Genomic DNA, 10,529 nt, shown 5'->3' on the forward strand with positions numbered 1-10,529 from the left:
CTAAAATTGTCACCTGCTATACAGTTGTCTGCAACACGTATGTAGCATTGCAAGGGTAATTGAAAGATTTAACATTTGTTGCTACGAGTCATACGCAAAATTATTGCCATGGTTTCTATGTGTGAGAGGTTTCTAAGAAAAAAAAGAGAGTGAGTGAGATCATAAAAGAAGAGACTAATTCAAATTCTAGAATCAATAACAGGGACACACCAAAAAGTGGTTCAGGACTCATCCCCTCCCAAAATTTTAATTTTTTTCCAAATTTCTGAACATTTATTATTCAAATTATCAGGATTCTTCCTTTCCCTGACCCCTCCCCCCCAAAAACAGTCACTGCGAACGTGTCTGATCAATGCTCTTGGTTTTAAACATCAAAACACAGTATATATTTTTTCATGTCTTGAATTTACCTTTTCACCTCAAGTTTATATTCTACTTTTTTGAAGAAAAAGTCCCATTGAATGACTTAAGGAAGTAGTTGTCTTCAATGTATGACAAATCCTCAGCGTTAATTGGCGATATGATTGCAACAAGATAGTATTCAACCTAGAATCCTAGCTTCTTATTTAATCGAATAAAAAAACGAGTTTTTCCAACTAAAAGTAAAAAGCAACATTAAAACTTAAAACGAACAGAGATTATTACGTATATGAGGGGTCATATCCTCGTTACCTCTATCTTTATGCTAAAGTTCGAATTTTGTCCCAATTCTTTAAGAATGATTCCTGAATCACAAAAGCCGTTTAATTAGACTAGATAGTTCTTTTAAAAGTACTAAAAAAGCTTTAGCGTAAAGAGCAAGGTATTGACGATGGGGTGAACCCCTCACATACTTAATAATTTCTGTTATTCTAAGTTTTAATGTTGTTCGTTACGTTCAGTTGAAACGTCTGTATACTTCCCAATAACTAATTTTACAAGTAAACAATAGGCAAAGCTCATAATTTGTAACCCTTCCCCAGGGTCTGTGTGTGTGTGGGGGGGGGTAGGTTATCCAAAGACGTAGTTATTATATTTATTGACTATACTGAATAAAACGGCTATCTCAAAATTTTGATGGGGTGACTTTAGGGAAATATGATCGTGGGAGAGGGGCTAGCTGCCTTCCAATATTTTTCGTCACTAAAAAGGGGCACAAGAAATTTTGATTTCCGATCAAATAAGCCCTCTTCCGATATTCTGAGATCACCGGTTTGATATAATCATCCCAGGAAGAAGAAAAAATTAATTAAATACGTATCCGTGATCTATCTTCTGGCAAAAAAAAAATACTAAATTCCACATTTTTGTACATAGAAGTTTGAAACCTCTACAGTAAGGTTATCTTATATGTTGAATCTGATGGATTGTTTTTCATTAAGATTAATTGATGTTTTGGGGTTGTTTCCCTTCTTTTTCAAAATTAGGCAAATCAGGGTTGTAACTTTTTAATGGGTAATATTAAATTCAGGGAGTTTTACATATTTTAAATAAGCATTAAAATTAGATTCTTTTGATGTACCTATTGTTATCAAGACTCTGCTTTGTAGAGTTTTGGTTAATATTGAGCCGCATCGCTCCTTACTTACAGTTCGTTACCATGAACTGTAGAACTGTTTTATCAAACCGTCTACGCTTGTCTCGTCAGTTTCAAGTACTTTCAACCACTGATATTACCATTGGATCCCTAACTGAGGATTGGTAAGAAGGTTGGGTTAAACAAGCTTTCTATCTAATACCAGCAAGTCTGGAGAAAATCTTACTGCAAAAAAACAACTTTCTGTTTAAATCTTTGAAGCCAAACGGGTTTAGTTAAATGATTATACATAATTTTGATGTTGACGAACACTTACCAAGATTTAGGGCAGACCAGATGGTATTCTACACACCTTATCACACGGTACAAAAAAAAGTAATATTTCCTCTCATAGTATTTTCACTGCTTCTTCTGGTATCATTTGTTATAAGAATGAATTTTTGTGTAAGCATTTAATGCTTACATAAAAATTCATTCTTAAAATATTAATACTTATAATACTAAAATTACTAAAATTCTACTAATAAAAATACTAAAAATTTAATACTAATTTAGTATAAAAAAATTGGTATCAAATAGACAATATAAGGGGGGTACACGGGGGTTGGCTGGAACCTATCAAAATTCTAGCGATTTGATTGGTTGGCTGGAAAACACCTAGCACAAGCCATTAAATAGAAAAAGAGGGGTAAAGATATTTCGGTCTGTTGATAGGGGTTGATATTTAAATGTAACTAATTAACCTCGCCAAAATGTTTTAATGTCTAGTATTTAGGAAATGCTGGAAACTTTTTATTCAGTATACAAATAACAAAGACGTTCTTTTTCTTCTCAAGGCTTAATGAGAGTTAAGCTGTTTTTGCATTAAAATGCAACCTTTGAGGCATCTACCCCCTCCCTAGCTACAAAACAATTAGAGAACCCTACTGAAGAGGTTTCAAGCTCTCATAAGAAATATTTCGAATAGTGTATATTTTGCCAAAGAATGATTATGGATAAAAACAACAATAAGCAAAAAGGCAGGGAATTGACCTAAAACAGTGAAATTCGTTTGAACCTTAAGCATTAAACTATGACCGATTTTTTTCGAGAGAAGGTAGTTAAAAAAGGGTGCGGGGGTGACTGGAAGCCTTCCAACCACTTTAACAATCCCCCTCAACATGTCCTAAAAGTCTTAACTTAATACCCTCAGCCATTCTTAAGACATTGCAGATCCACCTTTTAAATAAACTGGATGCACATAGTGACTTTTGATTTAGTTTAAGATACCCCTCAACATTCTTCAGAGCATGAACTTAATACCCCTGGTTTTTTTAGATATACCCAGAATCAAAGCTTTTCCTAATGATTATCTTACATGCAATGGGATATTACATGCATGCAAAAAATTCTCTTTCTTACAACCAGCAAGGAAAAAATGTGTTTTCATTGCGTTTGGCATCCTCTCCACATTTCCCTGTAGTTTCGCCTTAATGGTCTAATATCTAATAAAACAAGAGCTAAGAGCTCATATGGCACTTGTGACAAGGCAAGAAGAGCTAAAAGCCAAGAGATCATATGGTATGAGCTCTAGCAAAATTCTATAAATCAATAGATTGATTTAAAAAGGAAAATAAGAGGCTTAATGCCGGTCAAGATTTAAAATAAGAGCTCTGAGTCACAAAGTCCTTCTAAATATCAAAATTCATTAAGATCCGATCACCCACTCGTAAGTTATAAATACCTAATTTTTTCTAATTTTTCCTAACCCTTTGGACCCCCAGATGGTCGAATCTAGGAAAACGACTTTATCAAGTCAAATTGTGAAGCTCCCTGACACGCCTACCAATTTTCATCGTTTTAGCACGTCCAGAAGCACCAAACTTGCCAAATCACTGAACCCCTCCCCTCAACTCCCCCCAAAAAAAGCAAATCCAGTATGGTTCAGTCAATCACGTATCAAGGACATTTGTTTATTCTATCCACCAAGCTTCATCCCAATTCCTACACTCCAAGTGTTTTTCCAAGATTTCCCCCTCCAACTCCCCCCAATGTCAAAAGATCTGGTCGGGATTTGAAATAAGAGCTCTGAGACATGAATTCCTTCTAAATATCAAATTTCATTACGATCCGATCACCTGTTCGTAAAATAAAAAACCCCAATTTTCACGTTTTCCAAGAATTCCGGTTTCCCCCTCCAACTCCCCCGAATGTCACAGGATCTGATCGGTATTTAAAATTAGAGCTTTAAAGCGCAAGATCCATTTAAATATCAAATTTGATTAAGATCTGGTCACCCTTTCGTAAGTTACAAATGCCTCAATTTTCAAAATTACCCCCCCTCCCAATTCCACCAAAGAGAGCAGATCCGGTCCAGTTATGTCTGTCACGTATCTTAGACAGGTTTTGATTCCTCCCATCCAGTTTCATCCTGAGCTCACCTCTTAAGTATTTTCTAAGATTTCTGGTTCCCCTCAACTGCCCCCTCTCCAATTACGCTGGATCCGGTTGAGATTTAAAATAAGAGGTCTGAGTTACGAGATCCTTCTAAATATGAAGTTTCATGAAGATCCGATCACTCCTTCGTAAGTTAAAAATACGTCATTTTTTCTTTTTTCAGAATTACCCCCCCCCCCCCCGCAATTGAGCTGATCCGTTCCAATTATGTAAATCACGTATGCAAGACTTCTGCTTATTTTTCCAACCAAGTTTCATCCCAATCCCTCCAATCTATGCGTTTTCCATCATTTTAGGTTTCCCCACCCCAAACTTCCCCCAATGTCACCAGATCCGGTCAGGATTTAAAATAAGAGCTTTGAGACACGATATCCTTCTAATATCAAATTTCATGGAGATCCAATCACCCGTTCGTAAGTTAAAAATACCTCCTTTTTTCTATTTTTTCAGAATCAACCCCGTCCCCCAACTACCCCAAAGAGAGCGGATCCGTTCTGGTTATGTCAATCAAGTATCTAGGACTCGTGTTTTTTTCCCCACCAAGTTTCATCCCGATCCCTCCACTCTAAGTTCAAAAGGCCACAGACTAATAGAACCAATTTTCGTTGTTTTTTAAGTTAATCACCCCCCCCCCTAAAAAACGAACCAAGAGCCTGTGTATGTACCTGCAGTCCTTTGAGTCTGCAAGGCTATCAAAATATTCAACACCAGACTTTAGAATAATATCAAAAATGATTACCTTACCCTTTTGAATTATCGACACCGTTCTTTATAGGTAGGAATTTTTTCATACACTTCAGTTACAATTTTATCCTTATCTTTTGACATAGATTCTTGAATGACTTCCATTTCTGCTCATCAAATTCATGGAAAACGTTTTAAATACGTATTTAAATTGCGCATCGTTGTCTGTGCCCAAAGGACTGGGAATTGAATGTGAAATCATCATTGATGACTGTCACAGTGTAAAAATATTTTCCCTTTACTGTGCTGACTGCATAGATGACTGGAACAGTTACATCCGCAGGACTTTGCTTCTTAGGGAATTCCAATTTCGTCAGCAATAATTACAGCTTAGGGGTATAAGCCAAGAGAAGGAAACATGTTAAGAAAACATTTCATAATACGCACAATAGCTGTAGCAAACACCTTTTGCACGGATCCACTCTATACTTTACCGCCAACCCCCCTTCCCCTAAAAAGCAAATATATAGTCCAAATTATATAAAACCAATGCATTCTGTCACCCATCAATAAATATTTCCCATCGGAAATATATAATTTCGACTGTATATTTACACATTAAGGGGGGGGGGGGTAAAATATAGGGGGTTCCATGCAAAATCTGTTTGCTACAATTGTTATGCATATTGTAAATTGTTTTCTTATCATGCTTCCTTATCAAACATGTCTCCTTCTTAACTCGTAAGTTAAAAATACCTCACTTTTCTAATCTTTCAGAATTAACCCTCGCCCCCACTCCCCCAAAGAGAGCGGATCCGTCCCAGTTATGTCAATCACGTATCTAGGACTTGTGCTTATTTTCCCCACCAACTTTCATCCCGATCCCTCCACTCTAAGCGTTTTCAAAATTTTAGGTCCCCCCCCATTCCCCCCAATGTCACCGGATCCAGTCAGGATTAAAAATAAGAGCTCTGAGACACGATATACTTCCAAACTTCAAATTTCCTTAAGATCCGATCACTCCTTCGCAAGTTAAAAATACCTCATTTTTCTAATTTGTGCAGAATTAACCATCCCCAACTCCCCCAAAGAGAACGGATTTGTCCTGGTTATGTCAATCACGTATCTAGGACTTGTGCTTATTTTCCCCACCAACTTTCATCCCGATCCCTCCACTCTAAGCGTTTTCAAAATTTTAGGTCCCCCCCAATTCCCCCCCCCCAATGTCACCAGATCCAGTCAGGATTAAAAATAAGAGCTCTGAGACACTATATACTTCAAAACTTCAAATTTCATTAAGATCCGATCACTCCTTTGTAAGTTACAAATACCTCATTTTTTCTATTTTTTCAGAATTAACCCTAGCCCCCCCCCAACTCCCCAAAACAGAGAAGATCCGTTCCGGTTATGTCAATTATGTATCTAGGACTTGTGCTTATTTTTCCCACCAAGTTTCATCCCGATCCCTCCACTCTAAGTGTTTTCCAAGTTTTAGGTTTCCCCCTCCCAACTCCCCGCCCCCGTCACCAGATCCGGCTGGGATTTACAATAAGAGCTCTAAGACACGATATCCTACTAAAAGTCAAATTTTATTGAGACCCGATCACCCGTTCGTAAGTTGAAAATACCTCATTTTTTCTAATTTTTAAGAATTACTCCCCCCACCAACTACCCCAAAGAGAGCGAATCAATTCCGACTATGTCAATCATGTATCTGGAACTTGCGCTTATTTTTCCCATCAAGTTTCATCCCGATCCCTCCACTCTAAGTATTTTCCAAGATTTTAGATTTTCCCCCCTCCAACTCCCCCCAATGTCATCAGATCCGATCGGGATTTAAAATAAGAGCTCTGAGACACAATATCATTCCAAACATCAAATTTCATTAAGATCCCATCACTAATTCATAAGTTAAAAATACCTCATTTTTTCCATTTTTTCCGAATTAACCGCCCCCCCCCCAGATGGTCAAATTGGGAAAAGGACTATTTCTAATTTAAGCTGGTCCCGTCCCTGATACGCTTGCCAAATTTCATCGTCCTAGCTTACCTGGAAGTGCCTAAAGTAGCAAAACCGGGACTTTAGGTATCCCCCCTCCAACTCCCCCCAATGTCATCAGATCCGGTCGGGATTTAAGATAAGAGCTTTGAGACACAATATCATTCCAAACATCAAATTTCATTAAGATCCAATCACCGGCTCATAAGTTAAAAATACTTCATTTTTTCTATTTTTTGCGAATTAACCGGTCTTCCACTCCCCCCAGATGGTCAAATCGGGAAAACAACTATTTCTAATTTAATCTGGTCCGGTCCCTGATGCGCTTGCCAAATTTCATCGTCCTAGCTTACCTGGAAGTGCCTAAAGTAGCAAAACCGGGACCAACAGACAGACAGACAGACCGACAGACAGACAGACCGACAGACAGACAGACCGACAGACAGACCGACAGAATTGGCGATTGCTATATGTCACTTGGTTAATACCAAGTGCCATAAAAAACTATATTACAATGAACAACTTACAAAGCTTACAGCTCTTACAGTGGGGGCTGGGTTAGGTGTTTGTCAGCTCCAAAAGCATGCTTATTTGACCTTTGGATTATTTTGAATAAAATGGCAATTACAAATTTTGATTGGATGCATTTGGGGAGGGGAGGAAAGATGTGTTGGGAGGGGGCTGCTGCACTTTGATCATCACCTCTGTTTCTTAAAAAAAAGAACTGGACCTTTCGATTTAAAATCAAATAAGCCTCGTCCAAAGTTTTTACGACCATTCCTTCAATAAAAACCTTCTGTTTTAACATTGGATCATTGGATAAGTTGCATAACTTACAGTACTTGCCCCAGGTGCTGTGGAGGGGGGAGGGGTCTTTGTCAACTCTGAAGGCATAGTTTTTTTGGTCTTTGGACTATTTCGAACAAAACAGATGTCTTAATATTTTGATCAGATTCACTTGCGGAAACAGGGCGGAGGGGGGGGGGGAGTGGTTTGCCTTACAGTTTCATTTGATTCTAAAAGGGGGCGCTAGAACTTTTAATTTGAAATCGAATAAGTCTCCTTCGAGGTTACTACGACCACTCCTTCCATTTATAGTGCCTCTGGAAAAACAATACATTGTAGCCTTATTAATCTTTACTATAGGCAACGCTATAGCAATGCCTCTGACTGAAACAGGTGAGAAAAACTTTCAATTTTCTTTCTAATGATTATCCGAAAATATCCATGGGGAATATGGGGGAATCTTCCGGTGGTGGATATTCCGAGAGGGGAATTTTCGCGGTGGAATTTTCGACAGGGGGTGTTTTCCGCAGGAGAGGGGGGAATTTCCAGATGAGGGGGTAATATTCTGCTCGGTGGAGAGTTGTCGGGAGAATTTCCGCAGAAATTCCCCAGGAAAATTAGCCCCCTCCCCAAATATTCCCCTGGAAGATTCCGGATGTTGAATAGAAAGCAAATTGATCTACTTGCCTGTTTAAGCATCAGTGACAGATTTTGCCATACCAGAGTGGTATTTTCTGCCATTTTGTGGCGTAGAACATTTATTTTGGGCCAAAGATTGCTATAAAGCCATTAAGTGAAAATTCTCAGATAGCTACTTGATTTAATAATTATCGAAAAGCTATCCGCTGCTTTTAAGTTTCAGTGACAGTAATACCGTAAGGAATAGCTATATATCTAGTCCATACCTAGTCCATACAAAATAAACGGGTATATTCCACATTTATTCTAAGCTACATATAATTTAGTCTAGGCTGTATAAAGTTATGAGGCTGTATAAAATTATGTCATTGGTGCAAAATTTTGCATTAATAATTATGGAGGAAGGTCGGATTTTTGCGTAGGTGGCTGGAGTGTACTTTCACACTCCAGTTTTCTTCATCTCGGTGAACATATTAATTTTAGTAGAAGAATAAATTAGGGAGGGGGATTACATTGGGGGATGAAAACTTAAATCAAATCCTCCAAAATGAATCTCCACTTCCATTGTTTTCCAGTTTTTCAGGTTTTAGCAATGTACCTCTGAGACTGCACGGATGGCCAAAAGCTTTTCTTTTATGCAATTCGGCAAGTGTCCCCTGCAATTTTTTTTAGTTTGGAAGCTTTTGTTTCTGAATTATATTTGCATATTTGTGTGCGATCTGTTCAATAATAGAAACCAAAAAGATTGGATCTGCAAGCATTAAGTAGAAAGAGGTACAGTACATTTTAACATGGGATTTTATACCGCAAACGATGTTATATCAAGGTGAGTACTCATGTTGTATTAACTTCAAAATGAGCTAGTTTGAAGTTTCAACTTTATATGAATTCAGAGAGATTCCTCTCTGAAAATTTTCTTCCCACTAAGTATTCTCCCACAGGAAATACCCCCTCCCCAGAAAACCCTCCCGGAATACATATCCGAAAAAATATTTTTTCCATTAGCAAGTGTTATGTGCGAACAATAGAAACATTGCAAAACTCACAGTAATTTCCCTAGGGGGAAGGGAGGGGGTCATGTTGTCCCCAGTGGCATATTTATTGGGCCTTTCAATTATGATGAGCCAACTGGCTTCATCAAAATTCCCTTCGGATGTGTTTGGGGAAAGGGGCATGGGAAGGGAACTAACTGTCCTCCATTCTGTTTGTCACTTAAAAGGGCACTTAAAGTTTTAATTTTTTTTTCGAATGAACTCCCTCCCAATTTGCTAGGACCTTTGGCTCGATGCAATCGTCCATACCGAAAAAAAAACACATGCCCATGGTCATTCTTTGGCAAAAAAAAAAAAGAAACACAATCCAAACATTTGAAGATGAGAGCTTGAAACCTCTACAGAAGGGTTCTCTGACTTTTATGTAGTTAGGGAAGGTGCAGATGCCTCAAAAGAGGTATGATTAATTTTAAAATATTCTAAGTTTCATTTAGCCTGCAGAAGGAGTAGAATTTATTCCGTATAACAGGGGGCTTCCCGGTTCATATAGTCAGAAACCTGGTATTATAAATTCAAACAACTCTTGGAAAATGCTGTTCATTTTTTTGGTCCCCATTGCATTGATCTCTGACCCAAAATCTAACTATTCTTATAAATTGAGAGAAATATTTATTTCTTCATCTGTATTGAGGTTCCTTTAGTCTGGGGGGCTTCGGAAATAATTTTCAAGGCGATTGACAGCAGAATTTTTTTTAACTATTTTTCGGGCCCTTTTGGGTGAAATTTGTCTCCAGACTAAATTTTTGTTTCTTTTATTACTTAGGTAATAAGTTCCAAGTAGATTGGAAAAAAACAGTTTTCCGGCTCTTTTTTGGCTGAATTTTTAGATGAACGATTTTTTTTCCGTTTGCCCTAGGATTTTAAGGTACAATTTCAAGCCAGATAAAAAAAATTGGTTCTTTTCTAGTTTTTGATTCTATTTCTGGCAGACCCACTACCTCCCGCCTGTTGCAAAAATGTATAGTTCATTTGAGTCAAAAAACAATCAATGAAAGTTTCAACATAATTTAACTACCGAGATCAAGCATGTCCGTTTTTCTTTTAAAGCCTATTTTTGAATAAACGATAAATCGCAAAAAATGAAGTCCTTGCTACTTGGGGCTATTTTTTTGTGTTACCACCGGAAACATATTAGATGGATCTTTTGACAAGGCTGAGTTAAATAGCTAACTGAGAATTTTGATCCGATACCATTGAATTAAAATCATCTTAGAAGCAGTGAATAAAAACTTTAGAGCAATGGCTAAACAGAGTAAAACCAAGACATATGGTCTCTGTAAGAGGCAAGGCCGGCACAACTTTCTCAGAACTGCATAAAAATGATCAATTTCACTTGTTGATAGATAGTCAATCATTTATCCTAGGGCAGAACTAAGGCAGATAGGCATAGAGTAAGGGTCATATAGGGTGATCAGGGA

The 10,529-nt window shown here is 37.7% G+C and overlaps 1 long non-coding RNA gene across 1 annotated transcript in view; it reads right to left on the minus strand.

Annotated features, from left to right (window-relative positions):
• Positions 1–4,959, minus strand: part of LOC136035399 (uncharacterized) — a 54,835-nt gene extending 49,876 nt beyond the window's left edge. The window contains exon 1 of the long non-coding RNA XR_010619412.1: positions 4,697–4,959. This is a non-coding gene — a long non-coding RNA (uncharacterized LOC136035399). The remainder of the gene's footprint in view (positions 1–4,696) is intronic.
• Between the last annotated feature and the right edge of the window lie 5,570 nt (positions 4,960–10,529).

This window comes from Artemia franciscana, chromosome 14 (assembly GCF_032884065.1).
Source record: "Artemia franciscana chromosome 14, ASM3288406v1, whole genome shotgun sequence".
Taxonomy (NCBI): Eukaryota; Metazoa; Arthropoda; class Branchiopoda; order Anostraca; family Artemiidae; genus Artemia; species Artemia franciscana.